At 43.7% G+C, this 19,973-nt stretch overlaps 1 protein-coding gene across 1 annotated transcript in view; it reads right to left on the bottom strand.

Moving 5' to 3' along the window:
• The window catches only part of LOC122787440 (4-hydroxyphenylpyruvate dioxygenase-like), a 705,402-nt gene that overhangs the window by 236,029 nt on the left and 449,400 nt on the right, over positions 1 to 19,973 (bottom strand). The gene's annotated exons all lie outside the window — the stretch shown is intronic.

Raw genomic sequence — 19,973 nt, forward strand, 5'->3', positions numbered from 1 at the left:
AAACTCCATTGTTAACTCCTCCATGCGGCTCATTTCTTATGCAGCCAATGGAGCGAGTAGGGCTGCAGGCACAGGAGTGGCTTTAAGGTGTCAGTCCTGGATGCGGCTTTGTAATTTTGCAGACCCCTTCAAGGCGTCCTTCACAAACTCCCCTTTTGATGGTTCGACCTTGTTCGGACCTCAAGTGAAAGACACTTTGACTAGATGCGAACAAGATGGTAAGACTCTTTCTGCCATAGGAGTCCGTTTCTCCACCCCTTCAAGACCTTACCCAAAAGGTCAGAAGGGAGGGAAAATGTGGTTCCACAAATCTCAAGAAGTCACGCCTGACGCACGAGGTCAGTTTACCCCCAGAGGCAGAGGGGGTAACAACAACAGACGCCACCCTAGGGGCAGAGGGGGTCCGCAAAATCAGGGTAGCAGAGAGCCTCTTTCTGACAAACCCTTCCAGCATCCCTGAGATGTTACCCGATTGTCCACCTTCGGAGGCAGTCGGGGGAAGATTATCGCTGTACCCAATAGCCTGGCTTTCCCTTTCTCAAGACAAATGGGTACAGTCGATTATATCCGAGGGTTTCAAAATTCCCTTTATTCAAACCCCAATTCAGCAAAAGGGAACCCTTCCAGACGTTCCACCCGGTCTAAGGGAACTAGCAGTATCAGAAATATCAAAACTGCTAGCAAGAAGAGCCATCCAGCCAGTCCCAGCAGACCAAATAGGATCCGGAATCTACTCAAGGTTCTTTTTAGTACCAAAAAAGACAGGGGACTGGAGACCAATATTAGATCTGAGCAAACTAAACAAGTTTGTAAAGAAAACAAGATTCCGGATGGTCATGCTTCAGTTCATTCTACCCTTTCTGGGCAAGGACAATTGGATGTGCTCGGTAGATCTTCAGGATGCGTACTATCACATAAAAATTCACAGGCGCTCCAGAAGATTTCTCCGCTTTCGGCTGGGGACCAGTCACTTCCAATTCAGGGCCCTGCCCTTTGGACTCACAACAGCCCCCAGAGTGTTCACCAAATGTATGGCAGCAGTTACGGCTCACCTGAGACGTCAAGGATTCCAGGTGTTTCCATATCTAGATGACTGGCTCCTCACTGCCACCACCAGGCATCAACTTCTCCAAGCCAGAGATTACACCATTCACATTTGCAGAGGGCTAGAGATTTCTATAAATTTTGAAAAATCTGCCTTGTCGCCTTGTCAATCTATTACTTTTATAGGCGCAAGATTGGACACCGTACAACTTTCAGCAAAGTTAACAGACCAAAGGATCTTGGACATTCAAAGTCACGTCCAGGTGATTCTTCTCAGCAACAAAATTCAGGCCAGATTTGCTCTGAAAGTATTGGGTCTTATGGCGGCCGCCATAACACTTCTTCCCTTTGCCCGCTTTTACATGCGTCTTCTACAATGGATGCTATTAAGCCCAATGGTCCTTTCAACAACTTCCCATGCGTCACAAGATCACAATAACTCCAACTTGCAAAGGCATCTGACCTGGTGGATATCGTCCCCTCAAGTCCATCAGGGCAGACCCTTTGTTCCTCCTGCCCCGGTCGCCACGGTTACATGGGACGCCTCCCTGATCGGGTGGGGGGGGGGCATTATCAGGGAAGGATGGTCCATGGCACTTGGCAACTTTTCGAATACCATCTGCACATAAATGTCCTAGAGATGAGAGCAGTGCTTTTAACGTTGCAAGCCCTCAACGACTCTCTTCCCCTGGGAACTATTGCAGTCCAAACGGACAATATGTCTGTAGTGTGGTATATCAACAAACAGGGTGGAACCAAGTCCTATCCACTGTGTCGAGAGGCTCTCAGACTTTGGCAGTGGGCAATCTCTTCTCAGCGGTTTCTGATAGCAATGCATATCCCCGGGAAATCCAACATCATAGCGGACAGTTTGAGCAGAGCTATTCTCATGCCTCACGAGTGGTCTCTCAAACAATCAGTGACTGAAGAGATTTTTCAGGAGTGGGGCCTTCCTTGCTGCGACCTTTTTGCTACACCTCAAAACAGCAAATGCCCAGACTTCTTCTCTCTCTTCCCCCTTCCAGGCCATCCCCCCAGAGACGCTCTAACCCACGATTGGCCCCGGGGACTTCTTTATGCCTTTCCCCCCTTTCCTCTGATACCTCAAGTAATTCAGAAAGCAACCGCTTTGAGAGCCAAGTTGATTCTCATTGCCCCTTATTGGCCTCGACAGATATGGTTTCCGTTCCTACATCGTTATCTCTTGGTACAGCCATGGCATCTGGACCCGGTTCCAGATCTTCTGACCCACCAGTCAGGGCAGCTGCACCAATCCATACCTTCTCTCAACCTCACTGCTTGGTTGCTCCACTTCCATCCTTAGCCAGGCTTCCTATGATTTCTAATCCCGTCCGGGAAATCATAGTAGCTTCCCTTAAATCTTCTACCAGAAGGATTTACACTAGTAAATGGCAACGTTTCTCCTTCTGGGCAAAAGCTAGGAATATAGACCCCTATACTGCTCCGATTCATTCGGTCTTGGACTTCCTAGCTGAGATTTTTCATTCAGGATCCTCTTCCTCCACAGTAAAAGTTCAGCTGGCAGCCATTTCGAATTTTCATATAGGCTTTTTGGACCACAACATTATGTCACATAAACTTTGCAAGGCATTCCATCGAGGTATCTTTTTACTTAAACCTCCGATTAGAAACCCCCCACCACAGTGGGATCTAAATTTAATATTAACATCCTTGATTCTCCCCCCTTTCAAACCTGCGGCGGCCTGTTCATTGAAATTTCTTTCTTGGAAGACGCTCTTTCTAGTCGCCATTACTTCTGCCAGGAGAGTATCTGAGCTTCATGCTCTCTGCATTCGTCCTCCCTACTTAATCTTCCACAAAGACAGGGTATCTCTAAGGACTAATCCATCTTTCTTACCCAAAGTGGCATCGCAGACGAACTTAAATCAATCCATTGATCTTCCAGTTTTTTTCCCAAATTATTCTGATAGAGCGGAACAAAAATTGCATTGTCTTGATGTTCACCGCCAACTCAGATATTATCTAGACAAAACCAAACATTTTAGGAAATCTGATCAACTGTTTCTATCCTATGCAGAGAACAGGAAAGGCCTTCCAGTTTCCAAGGTGACTTTATCTAGATGACTGTCTTCTGTGATTACTTACATTTATCAGCTCAGAGGCAAAGAGTTGATTTCTAGGCCAAAAGCCCATTCTACCAGAGCTCTAGCTACATCTACAGCCTTTCAGGCTAGACTTCCAATAGACACTATTTGTGCAGCAGCCACATGGGCCTCTCCTCATACCTTTGTTTCACATTACAAATTAGACTTGGCCTCCAGAGACAGAGCGAATTTTGGTTCCACCGTTCTCAAGAGTCTGTTCCATTGAGCCACCCAGGATAGAGGTGCTAGGGACGCGGTCCCATCCAGCAAGAATGAAGGCGAGATTGACAACTTAACATTAAGAAGTTATGTACCTACCATAACGTTCCATGTTAGTTGTCTTCCCTCGCCTTCTTTCTTGCCCTCCATCCCCCTAGCCTGGTCAGACTGAGAAGATTATGCCTCTTCTCTTAAGAGGCTTTATCCTTTTTCTAGCTAATCAGCTTCTAGTGTCACTAGATTAGGTGGATCCCTTTCAGAGGATTATGATGATTATGATTGTCATTTTTAGTATTGTTACTTTTTCTTCCTCCTCTACAATTGGAAGAATGTATTCCATATTTTCCTTAGCTACCAAACGAGATCTGGGTAGTCTCCGCCTTGCATCATGGGATATAGGGTTGCCTCGAGCTGGTAAAATTAGCTCTCGAGCTTAGCAAGTGCCGAGTCGGAGCCGAGGATCGGCTCCGAACCCATCCAGCAAGAAAGAAGGCGAGAGAAGACAACTAACATGGAACGTTATGGTAGGTACATAACTTCTTATTCCAGGCCGTACCCTTCGGTCTCACTACAGCCTGCAGGGTGTTCACCAAGGTCATGGCAGCAGTAGCGGCTCACCTGAGGCTTCAGGGCATACAGGTCTATCCGTACCTGGACGATTGGCTCCTTGCCGCTCCCACCAGGCATCTACTCTGTCAAGCCAGGGATTATTTCCGGAAGTTTTCAGACTTGCTAGGCATCACTATAAATATAGCCAAGTCCTCTCTAGAACTGGTTCAGGTCCTGGACTACATAGGAGTGAGAATAGACACATTGCAATACAAAGTCTTTCTGATTCCAGAAAGGGTTCAGATCCTAAATCTTCATGTTCTCACAATTGTTTAGTATCCCTTTCCCCCAGCTGCAGTGGTGTTAAGAGCCCTAGGATCCATGGCAGCCGCTATCGCTCTTCTTCCTTGTGCTCATCTTCACATGCAGATTCTGTAGTGGACATTGGCAGTCCAGTGGTCTTTATTGGATCAGCTATTGACACATCCGATTCGCATAAGCGAGGCGTGCAGGAAGTCCCTCCTATGGTTGCTTCAATCTCCGGCGATAGTAGAGGGATGGGCCTTTGTTGCAGCCCCTCCCCAAGCCATGGTGACCACGGTCACCTCCCGATGAGGGTGGCTGGGGGCATTGCTCGGACAGGACAGTCCAAGACACATGGTCCCTAAAAGAGACTAATCTGCATATCAGTGTTCGGGAGATGAGGGCAGTCTTATTAGCATTGCAGACCCTTCATGCCTCTTTTCTTCTGGAAACTATTGCGATTCAAACAGACAACATGTCAGTGGTCTGGTACATCAACAAACAGGGAGGAACCAGATCCTACTCCCTTTGTTGAGAGGCGGGAATGGGCAATCTCCACCAACTGTTTTCTGATAGCAAAGCACATTCTGGATCGGTCCAACATACTAGCGGACAAATTGAACAGAACTATCCTGATGCCTTACGAATGGTCCCTGAATCCTTCTGTAGCAGAGCAGATCTTTCTCAAGTGGGGTCTGCCTTGCTGCGATCTCTTCGCATCTCCTTCCAACACGAAGTGCAGCAAGTTCTTTGCTCTGATCCCCCCTCAGGAGGAAGCACCCAGAGATGCTCTGGTCCATGCTTGGCCTGCCGGTCTTCTTCATGCATATCCTCCATTACCCCTCATGACAAAGTTTTTACAGAAGGCTCGTTGGTTGGAGAGCAGAGTTATCCTCATTGCCCCATTTTGGCCTTGCCAGATCTGGTTTCCCTGTCTGTGGTCTCATCTGTTAGCTCCTCCTTGGATCTTGGATCTGATTCCGGATCTTATTTCACACCCATTGGGGATTCCCCTTACAGACCTGGGCAGTCTGAAGCTCACGGCTTGGCTGCTCCAGTTCCATTGATTGCCAGGAATCCTGGACTTTATTCCCCTGTTAGGTCTATTCTGGTGGCAGCCCATAATTTATCTCCCAGAAGTTTATCATAGTAAGTGGAAGCGTTTTTCAGTCTGGGCTTCTCAGAGGGATTTCAATCCTTTTACAGTTCCAGTGCCAGCGGTTCTTGAATTTTTACCACACCTTTTCCAGCAGGGTGCCAGCTCTTCGACGGTGAAAGTTCAACTGGCTGCCATTTCTAATTTCTATGTAGGTGAAAACATGGGGCCCTTGGCTTCTTCCAGACTTTGCAAAACCTTCATTAAAGGGACCTTTCTTTTAAGGCCTCTGGATAAGGACCCCACTCCTCCTTGGGATCTTACCTTAGTTTTACAGGCGTTAGTTGCTCCACACTTCAGTCTGACTGCCTCTGTGGACTTGAAAGTTTTGTCTTGAAAAACAGCTTTCCTAGTGGCTATCAACTCGGCTAAGAGAGTGTCAGAATTTCAAGCATTATGTGTTAAACACCCTTATATGTTTTTTCTTAAAGACAGGGTCTCACTTTGGACTAATCCTTCCTTTTTGCCTAAAGTGGCTTCAGAATCAAATATCAATCAATCAATCAATCTGCCTGTCTTTTTTCCAAACTTTCAGAACAAAGGGGAATACAAACTACATTTGTTAGATGTACATAGGCAGTTACGTTTCTACTTACACAGGACCAAGTCTTTTCGCAAGTCTGACCAATTGTTTGTGTCCTTCGCTAGACCTTTTCTAGGCAAATCAGTTTCCATGGTGGCAATTTCCAAGTGGATTTCTCTTTGCATTCTGCAGGTTTACAAAGATAAAGGTATGCCTATTCCAGGGAAGCTTCATGCACATTCTACCAGGTCCATAGTTACGTCAGCTGATTTTTGGTCCAGAGTATCCTTGGACAATATTTGTTCAGTGGCTACTTGGTCCTCATCTTTCATTTCTCATTATAAATTGGACATGGTTTCCAAAGGGAGAGCATCCTTTGGCTCTGTGGTGCTCCGGAATATCCTTCCATGAGGGTGTCCCAAGGTTATGGTTGCTGGGGACTCTGTCCCACAGGTTGATGACCAAATGAAGTTAACTACTTCAGATAAAAAAAGTTATGTACTTACCATAGCATTCCATCTGAGTAGTTAGACTTCATTTGTCATCAACTGTCCTTCCTTCCTTCCCCCTGGCCTTGTTATTGTGTTCATTCATCTGAAGTGTCTAAGAGATAGTGCCTTTGCAGCCCTCTTGTGTTTTCTGCTGGGTCAGGTTTTTGCTGATCGGGCACATTTGTTGGGTGGCAAACTCGATCTGAGGGAAGGAAGGAGGTGCAGTGGTAGTATGGGTAAGGGGAGGAGCTTGGAGCTCGGATCTGATGATGGTGAAACTACCATCTCAGATTCGGTTCGGATCCGAAACCCACAGGTTGATGACAAATGAAGTCTAACTACTTAGATGGAACATTATGGTAAGTACATAACTTCTTTTTATACACACACTTTGTGTGTATTGCTTGGGGCCCTTACACCTACAAGAGTCATGCTCCATTTGTCATGGATTTAATCAAAGGGCTCTTATGGAGCATAAAACTAAGCTCATTTTAAAAGGATTACTTAAAACTCCTTTTTCTGAGGCTATTTTTCTAGAGTCCGCAGTCTCTTCTAAGTCTTCAAAATCTAAGTCACAGAAACTGCTCTCTTCTTTGTAGCCGAAAGAGAAAGTTCCTAAGCTGTCTGCTCTTACAGATTCCTCAGAGCAGCCAGTTGTCATCGGATCTGAGAGGTCTTTGGAGCAACATGAGCCTTCTGCTCTGACCTCTTCAGCTCCTACAGAATTTAGATGTCGGAGCCATTCTCCATTATTGGAACTGATACCTTCTTGGCTCCCATCTCCTTTCTTGATAAAGTCTAGGCCTCCTACTTTATCTACCTGGTCTACCAGGAGTTTGTCTAATGGCGATGTGGATAGGGTAGTGCAGAGGCTTTTGATGACACCAGTCTTGACCAAAGTGTTACTTCATCCAAGCCCAAAGGCATCGGATCCAACAAACTCCTCCCCATTGGTGCCTACTCCTCCTCCTCCAGTCTGTCCCCTGGTTTCGAAGCCGGAAGATTTGGATGTCCAACTGGTGTCTGTTTCGGATCCTAGACCCATTGGTTCCTTGGATCTGATATCTGCCCTGAGTGCTTCTACTCAGTTGGATTTGGAGACCTCTAGGAGCCGACACTCACTGGTTGGGCCCATAGAGCAGATTTGGATCTCACCAGATCTGACTGTGCCTCTCGAAGTTCTGGCATGGGTGAGTTCAGATCCTACCTCTTCCTCAGAGCTTCTGTCTTCTGCGCCAGAGAGTCCCTCAGTTCAAACAACTATTTTGTCAGATCTGGGGTGTTCTTCAGATCAGTTACAGACTCCCTTCGAGGTTATGAGGAGGGTAATTACTGCACCCCAGTCTTAGACACGGTCTACCCAGGATCTTCCTTCCAGTTTTGGGCTGGTGACTTTACCTTCTCATATACCCCTTCCACAGGACTGTAAAAAACCTAGGCCTCAAGATGTCCAGCAAGGGCCTCCCCCCTCTTCCGAAACTTCCCCAGATTACCCCATTGAGGAAGTCCCTCAAAAGAGGACTTGCAAGAGGAAGTATCTTGACTCCACAGAGGAGTCAGTCACATCTGATTCTGACCTCAATGATGCAGAAGGGTCCTCATGGTCACCTCCTGATGATGTCTCTTTCAGAGACATCCTGGAAATGTTAAAACAGAGAGATGACTGGCAGTCCACAACCCCTTCAGCTGAAGAGTCAGCATACCTGATGACTTTTGGGTTTCATCCTTCCACCTCTTGGGTGATCCTCCACTTCCAATGAACCTCTTGATTTAATCTCTTGGAAGACTTGGGAGACCTGAGACTCCATATAACCAACCTCTAGGAGGCCAAATATGTATATCACTGCACACTTAAGGACAAGCCTTTTCTTACTAAAGGTATAGCAGTTGATGCCATGGTCATGGCAGTGGCCATTAAAATGGAACTATCTGAGACCAGTTCCTCTATCCATCCCCCAAATAAGGATTCTAGGACCATGGATAGGTATGGGAAGTGCATCTTTTCCTCAGCGAACTTTGCCTTATGATCACTGAACTACTTAACTCATTTTACTAGATTACAGAGGGACCTGTTAAAAAAAACTGACAGACTCCCCCCAAGGAGCTGTAGCTGATGCAGTGGCAGACAAGGTGACCACTCAGCTTGCCACCCTAAACTCAGTTGTGAACTCTTCCATGAGACTCATCTCATATGTAGCAGATAGAACGAGTAAGGTAGTGGATTCAGGCATCTCTCTTAATAGGTGCGCCCGGATGCGTCTTTGCGATTTTGTGGAGCCCTTCAAGTCTTCCTTCATTAACACCCCCTTTGATGGCTCCTCTCTTTTTGGGCTCAAAGTAAAAGAGATGCTCACCAGATGTGAACAGGAAGGCAAGACCTTATCTACTATTGGATTACATTTTTCCACACCCACCTGACCCTTTCTCAAAGGTCAGAGAGGTTGTGGAAAGATGTGGTTCAAAAAAATCACAAAGGTCTTTCCAAGACACACAGGGTGAAAGTTCCCCTAGAGGCAGATGGGAGGGCAATAATGGAAGACACTGCCCTCGCAGCAGAGGAGGCTCACAGAATCAGGGCTCCAGAGAATCTTTCTTTGATAAGCCCTTTCAGTGGTCCTGAAGAGGTGCCCAATTGTCCTCCTCTGGAGGCAGTCAGGGGATAATTGTCTCTGCACATTCATACCTGGCTAAAAATAACAAATGGGTGCAGAACATATCTGGGAGTTACATCATTCCCTTTCCCTCCCCACTCCCATAAACAAGACCGTTCCAGACATTTCACCCAGTCAAAAGGAACAAGCAACCTTAGAAATTCAAAAGTTGCTAAGAAAAAGTGTCATCCAGGAAGTCTCCGCAGACCTGAGAGGATTTGGAACTTGGTCAAGGTTCTTTTTAGTACCAGAGAAAACAGGAGGTGGAATACCCATCTTGGATCTCAATATTCTAAACAATTCTGTCAAAAAGAGCAAGTTACAGATGGTGACATTACACGATACTTCCATTTTTGGAAAAAGACAATTGGATGTGCTCTATAGACCTTCAGGATGCGTACTACCATATAGGGATGGAAAGGTGGTCCAGAAGGCACTTGCCCTTCTTGGCTAGGAGCCGGTCACTTACAATTTTGAACTCTGCCCTTTGGTCTCACTTCAGCCCCCAGAGTGTTCACCAAATGCATGTCAGTAGTTGCAGCTCACCTGAGACACCAAGGATTCTGGGTGTTTCCATATCTGGATGACGCCTTATAACCACCCCGACCAAGTATCTTCTGCTACAGCCCAAGAACTACACTCTAAAACTCTGCTCCTCCTAGGAATTACCATAAATTATTGCTCTAGAGTCATGTCAGAGTTTGGTCTTCATAGGAGCAGAAATAGATACAACAGAAATGATAAAAAAACTTCCACAAGACAGAGTGGACAAACTACAATACTATGTACGAATATTGATCAGAAAGAAACAAGCTTCTGCCAAACTAGTTCTTCAAGTACTGGGCAAGATGACCACCTCAGTTATCCTCATTGCCTTAACTCATCTCCACATTAGAATTATTCAGTGGTTACTTGTGATGCAGTGGTCAATTCTAGAACTTCCAATGGCATACAAGATAATGATAACTGATTCATGCAAGAAGGATCTTCAATGGTGGCTTCAGTCTCCCCTGGTGGCTCAAGGCCATCTCTTTATTCCTCCCAAAACCCAAGCCATGGTGACCACGGACGCTTCCCAGATTGGGGGGGGCATTATCTGGGAAAGGCAGTTTATGGTATTTCGCATCAACACGAGGCCCATTTGCACATAAATGTCCCGGAGACGCGAGTGGTGTTTTTAGCATTGCAAGAATTTGAAGATACCCTTCCTCAGGGAATGATAGCAATTCAGTCAGACAACATGTCTGTAGTCTGGTACATAAACAAGCAAGGGTGAACCAGATCTTATCCCCTTTGTCAAAAAGCACTGAGCATCTGGTAATGGGCTACATCTTCCAACCGCTTTGTAATAGCAATGCATATCCCGGGGAGATCCAATGTAATAGCAGGCATATTGAGCAGAGCCATACTATGGCCTTATGAATGGTCCCTCAATCAAAAAGTTGTGGAAGAGATCTTCCAAAAATGGGGCCAGCCGTAGTGCAACCTTTTTGCTTTGCCCACAAATACCAAATGTAGCAGTTACTTTGTCCCCATCCCTTCTCCGGGGGAGTCTCCAAGGGATGCAGTTGTTCACGATTGGCCCTCGGGACTCCTTTCCACCTATTCCTCTAATTCCCAGATTTTTGCAAAAAGCAAGTTTGTTGAAGATGACAATAATCCTAATTGCTCCCTATTGGCCTTGACAAATTTGATTCCCCTTTCTTCGGCCTCATGTTCAAGACGAATCATGGATTTTGGACTCTGTTGCAGACCTTCAGACTCACCCATCAGGGGTGGGTCATCCCAAACTAAACAATCTCAAGCTGACAGCTTGGCTGCTCCAATTTCCCTGATAGCCAGGTTTCCTTCCCTTTCCTCTCCTGTCAGATACATTTTGGTGTCTTCTCATAAGTCATCCATACGTAAACTATACAAAGGAAAATGGAAGAGATTTGTCTCATGGGCTAACTCTAATCAGATTGACTACTTTACTGCTCCTATTAACTCTATACTAGAATTTTGGCTAAGCTCTTCAATGAAGATGCTGCCACAGTTACTATTAGAGTTCAATTGGCATTGATTTCATACTTTCATATAGGGGGAAATGGATATGGGATCATGTAAAATAGACTTTGTAAAACATTCTTGAAGGGAACTACAATGCTAAGACCCCCATACAAAGACCCATCCCCATCTTGGGATCTGAATTTTGTTTTGTTCAATATTATCTATCCTCTATTTGAACCTTCTGCTAAAAAGGTTTATTTCTTGGAAGAAGCTATTCCTAGTAGCTATTACCTCAGCTAGGAGAGTTTCAGAATTGCAAGCTTTATCTGCCAAGCCACCGTATCTGATTTTTCTTAAAGACAGAGTTTCCTTATGTACCAACCCCTCCTTTCTCCCCAGAGCTGTATCTGAAAGTAATCTCAATCTATCTATTGAGCTACCAGTATTCTTTCCAAATTTTCAGAATAAAGGAGAATACTCATTACATCTACTGGACATTCATAGACAGTTACGTTTTTATCTACACAGAACTGCAGAACTCAGACCAGCTGTTTATTTTTTACTCTAACAATAGGAAAGGCCTACCAGTATCTAAGGTTACCTTATCTAAATGGCTTTCTGAATGCATCTCCTTTATTTACAATTATAAAAACAAAACTGTTGCTGCACCTGTCAAAGATCATTCTACCAGAGTGATAGCTAGTTCTGCCGCTTTCCAAGCGAGGCTGTCTCTGGACAATAACAGTGCTGCAGCCATATAGGCAAAACCTCATACCTTTATCACTCATTACAAAGTAGATTTGGCCTTCAGGTGTAGAGCATCCTTTGGTTCTATGTTTCTGAGGAATACTCTGCCATGAGCCACTCAAGAATCAGGTAGCTTGGGATGTGATCCCAGAAGTGAAAATAAAGGCAAGATTGACAACATCACATAAAGAAGTTATGTACTTACCATAACGTTCCATGTGTGTTGTCCATCTCCACCTTTATTCTCACAATGTGCCCACCATACCATGTCTATGCTCCTGGGAGACCAGGTAGTACTAACTGGGCATAATTGGACTCTGTAGCCTCAGAAACCACTATCCTTTTAAGCTATGAATAGCTTCGCATATAATTTTACTTATCATGGGCAAAGAAGGTCTGAAGGAGTTAGGGAATGGCATTATGGGTAAGGTAGAATGCCCATGAGCTTTGCTGAAGCCTCAAGATTTTGTAAAAGGTCAAAATGTATCCAATGGATCGGATCCAACGTACGAGTGAGAATAAAGACGGAGATGCGCAACACACATGAAATGTTATGGTAAGTACATAACTTTGACAGTATCTAAACAATGTTCACCAAAAGAATACCTGCAGTCCAGGACATGATTTACAATGAAAGACTACTCACTCTTGTATACCCAGTGGGGTACAAATATATTAGAGGCTATCTAACTGTGCTTTAAAAATCTATTTCTGACTTTAAGATTAGATTTGTGCATGGTCCTTTTGGAAAGTGTCTGAAATATCAGGGACAAAGGCTGTTTATTTCCAAGAGCTTTAAAAACATATAGGAGAAGCAGCTTGATCTTTTTTTTCTGTTCTATCCTGATGGAATAAACTTCTTTTTTCTATCAGTTTTCTCGGTAGACTCTCGGCCTTTAAATAGAAGTGTGATATCTTGAATAGTGACTTACCATTTTGTTATTCTGTTATAAAGTCCATCACTTGTGCTGTCTGCTAGGCCTGAGCACAACTTTCCACTAAACTATGGAACTATGAAAATATAAAATTATGAATATAAGCTTAGAAATATGTTAAAACACTGCTGACATTTCTGATTCACTGCAGATGGCACAGCGGATTAAGTCTGTAAGCTGTAGTTCTTGTGATACATGGTTTAATTTCCACAGCCTTCATCTGCTAACTGTGTGTCTCTAAGCAAGTCATTTTAATCAGACAATATTTGTCGACAACAAGGAATCTGGGCTAGGGTTCTCAATGGTCCTCTTGACTGTAAGCCTACTTACTACCTATGAACCAAGATCCTTATACAAACTCCCTAAAATACTGGTAATCTAAAATCAAACCTCTAGAAATAAAAAAAAGTTAAATAAAGGAACAAAAAAGAAAATAAATCATTACCCTTACTAGACAACCAGAGAATGGCATCACCAGTGAAAAAGACCCACTTCTAACTGTCTAAACCATTTAAACATAAAGTAACCAAAATTAAATAACACACAAATGTAAGAAATCTTAAAGAAACCTTCACTAAACTGCTGTAATACATACTGAAAACATATTAAACTTTACCTGTGAGCTAGAAAACCGAGCATCTAATTAAATACTTTTTTTATTAAAAAAAAAAATCAGGAAGCCATTTAAGTCAAAGGAAAACACTACACTACTTTAAAAGAACTCGCAGAAAATAAAAAAAGATAAATGGAATAATGAGGGTCTGGTTTGAGTGATGCATTATTTTATTTGTAGTTGTTTTCTTTTCTGGAGTAGAGTACTGATCTCCATGGACTTTTTCAGATTCATACTGGGAGCAATATCTGGTTAAATGACTTGTTCAGACTCATACAGTTAAGACACGTGAAATGCTTTTTACTTTAATATTAAGGAACTTCAGCACCCATCATGAAACTTCTTCCCAAAACTTGCTGTACACTAAACACCTGACTGGGCAGTATTTGCCCGTTTTCAGCTGAGGCCCGGGTTGAAAACCTCCATATACTATATCATGTTACAAAAACATTCAAATACAGAAGGCATGCATCATAGTAACAAAAACAAGCTAGTTTCTAAAGTATTGTACAGGAATATTCACATGGCCCTTTTTGAGGAACATTTAAACAATAATAAAAAAAACAAGCTAGTTTCTAAAGTTTTGTACAAAAATATTCAACGTAGTCCTTTTTGCAGAACATTTAAACAATACACAGAAAGTAAAATACAGATGGATAATGTAAGATTATGATAAACTTTGAAGCATCATATCTGTTGGTACAAGAGAAGTTTATCATGTAATATATATTATACACATACACACACACACACAAATAGATATATGTGTGGCTTCTCTACCTTTGTTTGAACGTGAAGTGTACAGATCTACCATCTGTCAATCAGAACTGGACGAGTTGCAACTAGTTGACTGTAGCTTCTCATGGAAGATCACTGTAAAGCACTGGCACTGATCCATAGTTTTATTTGTGTGTGTCTGTTTATCTGTGTTTGTGTGCTTGTGCACATGTATGTCTGTGTGCATCTGATTTTTATGTATTAGCACAGTAAGTATGGACTCCTTGTTACACTGTATAATATTACCTGCACAGTCTTGTAAACCATAGCTTGCCAAATGCTTTTATCTGAGCTACATTTATGGATAGTAGTGCGGATTAATCTGGTGCAGCGGTAGCGCTGTTGCCTCACAGCAAGAGGTTCTCCCATTCGATTCTCGGCTGGAGTGCAGGGAGTGCCTTCTGTGTGGAGTCTGCATGTCCTCCCCGCGGTTGGATGAGCGTTCGAAAGACATGCGTGAATAGGCGTGCCTTCGTTGAAGGTTGAATGTCGAGCTGGCACCTCGGCATTCGTGAAAATCTACTGCCAATCATTAGCGGACCGGAGTTCCGCTGTGGTGACCCCTAACTGGGAAAAGCTGAAAGACATCAACAGTGCTGATTAATCTTCGCGGTAGTAACACCATGTTCCTGACTGGGTATGGCATGTGCACTATACACTTTCTGAATCCCACATAGGCGGATATTCATGAATAGATTCTCATCTGCATGTCTGCTCCCAACTTTGCTGCCTTTGGGTCTCAGTATCATATCACTCTATGGCAGTGACAGAATGCTGTTTCAGAACTGTGTGGAGCAGTTGGCTTTAAAAGCTTTCCCCAGCTCATTAACCATATGTAGGTTGTACCACGCTTCTTAACATCACCTTAGGAGTACAGTATGCCATCTCCATGAACTCTGTCCCTTTCTTCAATAGCGATATGTCCCCCCAAACATGTTAAAAGGGGCTATAGCCTACTCTAGAAAAGCTGTGGTTGTATCTCTGCCACAGAGGCAGCTTTGATGAACGCAACATTCAGTCAGTGGAGCCATGATAGTTCTCCAGGACCCAATTTTTTTTTATTTGGATAGATGGATAGATAGAGTGTACCATTAGTTTTAGTTATTGCTCTTTCACTATATTAGTTTCTCTCTGTAGTCTATTACTTTGTAGCGAAAACATTGTGTCATTGATTTTTAGCACTGAAAATAGAATCTTGAAATGATATATTTTTCATAAGCACTCTGTCTTCAGCTTACTCAAAGCTTTATGTCCACTTAGGTCATCATCGTGTAACTTCAGTCTGTTCATTTCCAGCTTTCTCCTTCATTCTGCCTTACAGGTAAGTTTAATCTGTGTCTTATATTACCACCTGAACTATATTAGCAAGTGTCCCAACAATGTCAGGTTTAACATTTGCATCTAACCCTTCACTTTGCTTGGATATGAGCTACCTCAACCCGACAACTCAGTTCAGCAATATCTTTTTTCATTGAGAGGAGCGCCCCATATGGGAGGAGACTCACATTTCACTTTACTATCCCAGAGTTGCTGGACCTTAGAAGAGTTTGTAACTGGTAGGAACCTTTTCACTTTTGGAACAGTTTAGCAAATATTTCTTGATGAAAGGATTTCTTAACTGACCCTTTGCAGATCAAGGTGTTCCCATTCAGATTTGTTAACCACAGCAGTACAAGTGACAGCACATTATTGTAAATGAATCATCATAGCTGCTTCAGACTTACTGGATTGTTAGTATTCTGAGAATTTTAAATTAGTCTCCATGCTTATTATGACTGCTAGAACATTTTGACCATTGCAAAATGTCAGACATGGCTGACTTGATCATATCTGCAGCTAAATAAACCACTTGATGGTAGAACTTTTATAGGGAAAAGACTCAAACTGCCCCTTGAAAACTCAGGCTTCTGGCCTATTTGGGTGATTTTTAGCTATTTTTGGCAAATGAACTATGAGCCTCTGGGGTTCAAATCTAATTATTCACCGAATCCAAACTGCAGGAGAAGTTCATACCACCCTAATATTAATATAGTTCTACAGTATCATTAGGGGACCAAGAATTTAAGAAACTCAAAGTCTTAACTACTATCTGGGGTTTGTGACATATATGTACATGCCTTTATGAACTACTGCAGAATCTTATCAAAAGTTTAAACAAAGACACTATCTGATATTTTTTTTGGTGGGGGGTTATATTTATAATTGCTTTCAAGTGGGTATAATATTGTTGACTATTGTAGAAATTATATATTGTAGATTATCACATCACTAATTGCAAATTACAGAGCTACAAAATAAGAATTTATCGTATTCATAGGATGGAGGCCATTCTAAGCCTAGCCAAGAATTTCACCCATGTTCCCTCAAAGTCAGCAACTGTTTCCCCTGTCCAGCAGGGACACAGGTGGAATCCCATGGGTGTATTTTCGGTTTCCCATCCAGTCGTCCAGGTTCCTCTTAAAGAGGGCTAGAGAGGTCTTAGATCTTAGAACATATTATGAAGGGTGTATTTTCTGATGATTTGTATAAAAAGAAGTTGTTATATAAAGAAAGAATTTTTATTTTGCAATATGACACTTTATTTCCTCAGGGTCTGAATGTGGAATGTAACTGGAGGCTTCTTATCTGATGAGATAGTAGTATTAAGTATTTTTTAAAGTTTATTGATTAATTGGTTTAGGCTGCTTGTTTAATTGTTAGATGTATTAGGGTATATAAACTGTGTAAGTTATGTGATGTTTTATACTCCTTGAAGGCGGTTGCCGAAGCGCTAGAGGTGCAATAAACTGGTGTTTTAAGTGGATTCTTCTTCTCTGGTCTTCAGTTCATCTTTTCTTTTTGGTTCGTGCAGCAACAGAGAATCTTTCTCTGATAAGCCCTTTCAGCATCCCTGAAGGGTTGCCCGGCTGCTCACCTCTGGAGGCTGTCGGAGAAGACTTTCACTGCACCCAAAAGCCTGGCAAAATGTAACGCAAGACAGATGGGTACAGTCCATTATATCCGGAGGTTACAAAATCCCCTTCCATCAACCCCCCTTGCTGTCAAAGAAATCCCTTCCAGATGTTCCACCCAATCTGAAGGACCAAGCAGTAATAGAAGTTTCAAAACTGCTAGAAAAAAAGAGTCATCCAGGAAGTCCCGGCAGACCAGCATGGATCCGGAACTTACTCAAGGTTCTTTTTGGTACCAAAAAAGACAGGGGACTGGAGACCAATTTTGGATCTCAGCAGACTAAACAGGTCTGTACAAAGAACAAAGTTTCGGATGGTCATGCTACAGTCCATTCTACCTTTTCTGGGTCAGGACAATTGGATGTGCTCGATAGATCTTCAGGACGCATACTACCATATCAAGATGGAAAGGCGCTCGAGGAGATTTCTTCGCTTCCGGCTGGGAGCCCGTCATTATCAGTTCAGAGCTCTGCCCTTTGGTCTCACCACAGCCCCCAGGGTGTTCACCAAATGTATGGCAGTGGTCACAGCTCACCTGAGACGTCGAGGATTCCAGGTGTTTCCATATCTAGACGACTGGCTCCTCACTACTACTACCAGGCATCAACTCCTACAAGCCAGGGACTACACAATCACAATCTGCTCCCAGCTAGGCATTACAGTAAACTTCGAAAAATCTGCCTTGTTGCCCTGTCAATCTATCACTTACATAGGAGCAGACTTAGACACAAGGAACATGTTTGCAAGGCTACCGCTAGAAAGGGTGTCTACAATTCATCAGCAAGTACAGATTCTAATGCATAGCAAAAGGATCCAAGTCAGGTTCGTCCTTCAAACTCTGGGTTCCATGGCAGCAGCCATTCTTCTAATCCCACTGGCCCGCTTTCATATGAGGATCCTTCAGTGGCTTCTGTTCACACAGTGGTCTTTCCAAGAGCTGCCCATGTCTCACATGATCCTGATTACAGAAGCATGCAAAAGGCACCTTTCATGGTGGATGGTCTCCCCACCAGTATCTCAGGGCAGACCCTTCATTCAGCTCCCTCCGGTAGCCACAGTGACCACAGACGCCTCCATGATAGGGTGGGGGGGCATTATCTGGGCAGGACAGTCCAAGGCACTTGGCAACCTCACAAGTACCATCTGCACATAAATGTCCTAGAAATGAGAGCCGTGCTCCTAGCGTTGAAAGCCCTTCAGGACTCCCTTCCTTCTGGGACCATTGCAATTCAAACAGACAATATGTCAGTCGTGTGGTACATCAACAAGCAGGGCAGAACCAGATCCTACCCCCTGTGTCGAGAAGCACTCAGACTGTGGCAGTGGGTGATTTCCTCCCAACATTTTCTGATTGCGACGCACATCCCTGGGAGGTCCAACGTCATAGCGGACAGGCTCAGCAGAGCTATCCTCATGCCTCACGAGTGGTCTCTGAATCAGGAAGTTGCGGATCTTATCTTCCACAAATGGGGACAGCCTTGCTGCAATCTTTTTGCCACCCCCTTCAACAGCAAATGCAGCAACTACTTCTCCCTTCTTCCGCTTCCAGGTCACACACCCAGAGACGCTCTAGTCCACGATTGGCCTCAGGGACTTCTTTATGCCTTTCCTCCGTTTCCCCTGATACCGAAACTCATACAGAAGGCAATATTGTTGGGTTGGGTTGTAAAATGATCCTCATTGCCCTCTACTGGCCTCGATAGATATGGTTCCCGTTCCTGCACCATTACCTTCTCGATCAGCCCTGGACTCTGGACCCGATTCCAGATCTACTGATTCATCAGTCAGGTGGATTGCATCAGTCCCTCCAATCTCTCCAGCTCACAGCTTGGTTGCTCCACTTCCAACCTTAGCCAGGCTTCCCAGCATTTCCCCGGCTGTACGTGAGATTATTGTCTCCTCTCACAAGTCCACAACCAGGAAAACTTATGCTAGTAAATGGAAACGTTTTTCTTGTTGGGCAGAGGCTAGGAACGTAGATCCTTTTTCAGCCCCAGTCCACGAAATTCTGGAATTCCTAGCACAACTTTTTCATTCCGGGTCCACTTCGGCTACGATCAGGGTTCAATTAGCAGCCATTTCTAACTTTCATGTCCTGTTGTCAAATTCTAACATTATGTTTCATAAGCTCTGTAAAGCCTTTTTGAGAGGGATGACTCTCCTTAGGCCTCCAGTGAGAGATCTCCCTCCTCCTTGGGATCTTAATTTGGTCCTAACTTCCTTAATTCTGCCCCCTTTTGAACCAGCAGTGTCCTGCTCCATTATGTTTTTATCTTGGAAGACACTCTTTCTGGTAGCTATTACTTCAGCCAGACACATCTCTGAACTTCAGGCACTATGTGTTCGTCCTCCATACTTGGTTTTTCATAAGGACAGGGTTGCTCTGAGGACTAATCCTTCTTTTCTTCCTAAAGTCTGCTCAGAAAATAATTTAAACCACTCTATAGACCTTCCTGTGTTTTTCCATAATCACACCAACAAGGCAGAGTACAAATTACACCAACTGGACATTCATAGACAATTGCGTTTTTACCTGCACAGAACTAAGGAAATAAGGAAGTCGGACCAGCTATTCCTTTCTTATGCCTTAGGCAAACAAGGTCTCCCAGTTTCCAAGGTGACCTTATCTAGATGGTTGTCTCACACTATTACTTTCATTTATCACTTAAGGAACAAAGAGTTACCTATCAAACCGAAAGGTCATTCTACTAGGGCCTTGGCCACCTCTGTAGCCTTCCAGTCTAGGTTGCCCATGGATTCTATCTGTGCAGCTGCTACGTGGGCAAATCCTCATACATTTATTTCTCATTACAAGCTGGATATGGTCTCCAGGAGCAGAGCTGACTTTGGTTCCACTGTTCTGAAGAGTCTGTTCCAATGAGCCACCCAGGATATTAGG

Source organism: Protopterus annectens, chromosome 13.part0, assembly GCF_019279795.1.
Source record: "Protopterus annectens isolate FY-2018-M chromosome 13.part0, PAN1.0, whole genome shotgun sequence".
NCBI classification, from domain to species: domain Eukaryota; kingdom Metazoa; phylum Chordata; order Ceratodontiformes; family Protopteridae; genus Protopterus; species Protopterus annectens.